Below are 4,714 nucleotides of genomic sequence, written 5' to 3'. Positions count from 1 at the left end.
AAAAAAAAAAAAAAAAAAATCAAGAATTAGATCTATGTACATTGTTTCTCTACCATTTTTTTCTGTAGTTGTTATGGATGAAATTGTGTCCCTCCAAAATCCATATGATAAAGCCTTAACACCCAAGGTAAATGTATTTCCAGACAGAGCCTTTAGGGAGGTAGTTAAGGTTAAATGAGGTCTTTTGAGTGAAGTCCTAATCCTGCAAGGCTGGCATCCTTAGGAGAAGAGGGAGAGACTCCAGAGCTCTCTCTTTCCCTGTCTGCACAGAGGAAAGGCCATGTGAGGACACTGCAAGATGGCAGCGTGTAAAAGCCGGGAAGAGAGGCCTCAGCAGACACAAACCCTGTAAACATCTTGATCTTGGACTTTGAGCCTCCAGAAGAGTGAGAACATAGATGTCTGTTGTTTAAGCCACCCAGTCTGTGGCATTTTGTTATATAGTAGTCTGAGCAGACCAATACAGATTTTAAGGTCAGTGGAAAACTACAAGCACTCAATTCAGGTAGGATTACTAGTGACTTAGACCCTTCAGGAACAAGGTTTGGGTCTCCCTACCAGGGAAAGAACCAGGACCAGTTGAGGGGCTTGCTGAAGACAATGGAAAGACAAAATGGATAGTAGAAGCAGCTACTTAGGCCAGGTGGGGTGGCTCACACCTATATTCCCAACACTTTAGGAAGCTGAGGCGGGAGGATCACCTGATGTCAGGAGTTTGAGACCAGCCTGGCCAACATGATGAAACCCCGTCTCTACTAAAAATATTTTGTAAATGGCTGTGCATGGTGGCTCACGCCTGTAATCCCAGCACTTTGGGAGGCCGAGATAGGTGGATCACCTGCACTCTACTGCACTCCAACCTGAGTGACAGAGTGAGACTCCATCTCAAAAAAAAAAAAGAAGCTAGTTATCAGCTACCACTACATGACCAGTTAGAGAAACAAGGACTGTAAGTGTATTTCCCTTTTTTTTTTTTTTGAGACGAAGCCTCACTCTGTCCCCCAGGTTGGAGAGTAATGGCATGATCTCAGCTCACTGCAACCTCTGCCTCCCAAGCTCAAGCGATTCTCCTGCCTCAGCCTCCCGAGTAGCTGGGATTACAGGCATGTGCCACCATGCCTGGCTAATTTTTTTGTATTTTTGGTAGAGATGGGTTTCACCATGTTGGCCAGGCTGGTCTCAAACTCCTGACCTCAGGTGATCTGCCCTCCTTGGCATCCCAAAGTGCTGGGATTATAGGCATGAACCACCCCGCCCCACCGGTTTTGTTTTTCGATTTACTGGAAGCAGCCAAAAGGCACGTGGTCCTGGGCTTCTAGTGACTGCTGGGAAGTCTGGAGAAAGGTAATATTTGTATTTAATATCCTTATGTTCAGTGTTAAGTAAACATACATAGAACAGCAGAGATTATTAAAAACATTTAAAAAGGCCGGGCACGGTGGCTCACACCTGTAATCCCAGCACTTTGGGAGGCCCAGGCGGGCGGATCACCAGAGGTTGGGAGTTCGAGACCAGCCTGACCAAAATGGAGACACCCCCTCTCTACTAAAAATATAAAATTAGCCAGGCGTGGTGGTGCATGCCTGTAATCCCAGCTACTCCGGACGCTGAGGCAGGAGAATCCTTTTGAACCCATGGCCGGAGGTTGCGGTGAGCTGAAGTAGTGCTATTGCATTCCAGCCTAGGCAACAAGAGAGAAACTCCATCTCAAGGGAAAAAAGATACAAACAAACAATAATAATTGAAAAAAATTCTTAGAAAATTTCCGTACAACAGGAATTTTTTTAATTTTTAAATTTATTTTTACTTTTATAGACTTTAGGGGTACATGTGCAGTTTTGCCTCAGGGATATATCACATAGTGCTGAAAGTCTGTACCCAACTGAAATTGTACCCAACTTCTGAATAACGTTCACATTTGTCTCATTCCCCTCCTATCCTTCTACTGAGGAGGTTTTTTTGTCCTGTCCCTAAAAATGACACCGTAAATCTATTTGATTAGGGAAAACAATGTTTTGTTTGACCCCGACGTGATTTGAACACGCAACCTTCTGATCTGGAGTCAGACGCGCTACCGTTGCGCCACGAGGCCTGCCCAACAGCCTGATTTGAGGGGTCTCTTGAACAGCAATAAGGGGAGGACTTTTTGTCATGAAGCCGCATCTTTAAGATTTGTCAGCGCATTTCTGCGAGGCACCAGCTGACGAGATGTGGGCGCACGTACGTGGGAATCTGAATAAATAATAAAGAGGCAAATTGTGTTTAGGCGCATTTGACTTAGGGCCCAGTTCCTTAACTTGAATCACATTGAGCTCATTGAGCCCACTCTACAGAGAAGCGATTTTTATGCGTCTAGGACTCTTTTTTTTTTTTTTTCTGGAGATGATAAATCATCATGATGCCGCTGCAGTTCTCGCCCCCTGGAGAGATCTTAGATGTAATCCCAGCTCTGCCGGTGACTCAACTTCTTTGGACCTTGGTTTCCTCGTCTGTAGACTGGGCATAACCCTACAGGTTCATGTGGGGTGGCGCGCACTAGCGGTGAAGGTCACTCACAATTGCGCCGGGCAGACGACAGCAGCCATTACTTTTACCTGGATCTCGCTGATGCTGTTTCCCTAGCTCCGCACGGGTCCAACCCGAATCATCGCAATCAACATGAGGTATGAAAGGAAACGGTGGTATCTAAGCGTTGGTGGTATAGTGGTGAGCATAGCTGCCTTCCAAGCAGTTGACCCGGGTTCGATTCCCGGCCAACGCAAGTGCTTTTTTTTAATTTTTTTTCCCTCTTTTCCTTCTCGTGTTTTCTGGGCCCCACCATCGTTGAGGATTTTCGTGAGGTTTTCCTGAGGAACCTTCCTCTCCGAAAGAACCCGCTTTCCGCTACACCTGCGACCACTGCCGGACCACCGCGCTCCTGGCGGATGCGCCCTGCAAGCCCCTCCAGGTGAGAGCAGCCAGTCGGAATTTCGGCCCGGGGTTGCCTACTGTTCCCGGATCGCCGTGCGAATCCACAAAACGCAGGGAGGCGAAAGGAAACAAAAGCCCAGGCTCTGCACCCTGGACAGCCGGGGGCCAAAGCTGCTTGCCCAGGTTCAAGCAGAGACTGGAAATGCGCACTGCCGTCAAGGAGGGAGCAAGCTAGATCAAGTTTGAGCACTAATGAACATATTGAGCGGAGGAGATAGTGGCCACTTTAGGTACACGTTTGAACTCCAAGTTGCTTGAACTAAAATGGAAACTTAGAATGCAAGCTGGAGAGGTAGGCCAAACTTTCCTCCCCTCCTCCTTTCCCTCTTTTTTCTAGCTCCATCCCAGGGGCCAGGAGGGATTTAATGAAAGCAAAAGTATTCGGATTCTCCCCGTCGGGGAATCGAACCCCGGTCTCCCGCGTGACAGGCGGGGATACTCACCACTATACTAACGAGGAGTGACCCGTCGACGATGGTCTCCGAATCCTTGATCTGGGACTTTACACTCGGCTTGCTGACAGCAGAGTTCCTAAGGGTTCTGTTCTTCCGACCACCAAGAAACGCCGACCAGAAACTGTAGGTGTATTTCAGGCACCGATCGTCAGATGGAGTGACCGAAAGAGACAGAGTACCTCCAGGGCTGCAGAGAACCAAGTTCTGACAGTTCCTGGGCTCTCCCGAACACTGTCATCCACACCTATAGATTGATGGGTGTCAATCAAACCGAAACCAGGCTGTAGTGGCGGAGTTGAGACACCATGCAGGAAGTCAAGAGGCAGAAAGGGAGCGTCCTGCCCAAGTCTGGGCGTGCCTCCTCTCTTCCTGACATGCCAGGCGGGTCTGGGGACTGAGATTCTTTCTGTTACCCCGGTGCCACAAAAGAGCTTACTGTACATTGATGATTTCCAGTCAAGCCTCCTGCAGCGCTGGTCAGGTAACACATTCCTTGAAGACACTCTTGTTTGAGCAAAACGTAAAGGAGGGCTCGTCCGGGATTTGAACCCGGGACCTCTCGCACCCGAAGCGAGAATCATACCCCTAGACCAACGAGCCGACGTACGAGTGCCGTTGCGAACCGCCCTAGAGGTCGTGCCAGGCTAGCTGTAGTGCTGGGTCCACTATGCATGGCAGAACGGTCCTGGCGCCGCTCAGGAACCAGCCTCCCCCAAGCCTAGTATTTTGGAGCACGGGTCTGGGAGTCCCTTGGCTCCGGGCCGCGAGCTCCAACTCCTCCCAGGAAATAGCGTCGAGGAAGTGGGAGGGAGTGGCCTCAGCCTAGCCCCCGCGCCGCCCTGGAGGACTGCCTTGAACACCCGGGTTCCTGCTTCCTTTGGTCACCGACTCGGTGCCATTCCGTAACCTGGGATCTTGACAATTCCCGCCTCCGCCTGCGGTCCTTGGACCTAGTCCTTCGTTGCAGAGCTTTGAAGAGAAGTGGTGGAGTTTCTTGCTTTCGGGACGGGTCGGAGACAGTTAATGAGCCTTGAAATCACTAGGGGAACACCAGTTCCCCGTGTCTGTCTATCCTCCTGGGCTAACGGGCAGGGCAAACCCCGGGCCAGACCCGTCGATAGTCTACGGGTTCCCCAGACCGCGTGGCAGTGCCCAGGCGAGGGAAAGAGGGAACGATTTCTGGGGCCCAGGAGACCCACGGTGGAGGGCGTTATTGAGCTGGGTGACTGGAGTGGGACAGGCTTTCCACCCTGCAGTGGGGCGGGGCGCAAGGCCAGGCGACTAGTCTC

General features: G+C 50.4%; 4 non-coding genes across 4 annotated transcripts; 1 reads left to right on the top strand and 3 right to left on the bottom strand.

Moving 5' to 3' along the window:
- Positions 1-2,020: 2,020 nt before the first annotated feature.
- On the bottom strand, positions 2,021-2,092 carry TRNAW-CCA. The gene has a single exon. It is a non-coding gene; the product is annotated as a tRNA-Trp (tRNA).
- Positions 2,093-2,689: 597 nt separating this feature from the next.
- TRNAG-UCC lies at positions 2,690-2,761 on the top strand. Its single transcript has one exon. It is a non-coding gene; the product is annotated as a tRNA-Gly (tRNA).
- A 597-nt stretch (positions 2,762-3,358) lies between these two features.
- Positions 3,359-3,430, bottom strand: TRNAD-GUC. Its single transcript has one exon. It is a non-coding gene; the product is annotated as a tRNA-Asp (tRNA).
- A 523-nt stretch (positions 3,431-3,953) lies between these two features.
- TRNAP-CGG lies at positions 3,954-4,025 on the bottom strand. The gene has a single exon. It is a non-coding gene; the product is annotated as a tRNA-Pro (tRNA).
- Between the last annotated feature and the right edge of the window lie 689 nt (positions 4,026-4,714).

This window comes from Mandrillus leucophaeus, unplaced genomic scaffold (assembly GCF_000951045.1).
Source record: "Mandrillus leucophaeus isolate KB7577 unplaced genomic scaffold, Mleu.le_1.0 Scaffold46, whole genome shotgun sequence".
NCBI classification, from domain to species: domain Eukaryota; kingdom Metazoa; phylum Chordata; class Mammalia; order Primates; family Cercopithecidae; genus Mandrillus; species Mandrillus leucophaeus.
This window is presented reverse-complemented; position numbering and strand designations above follow the sequence as displayed.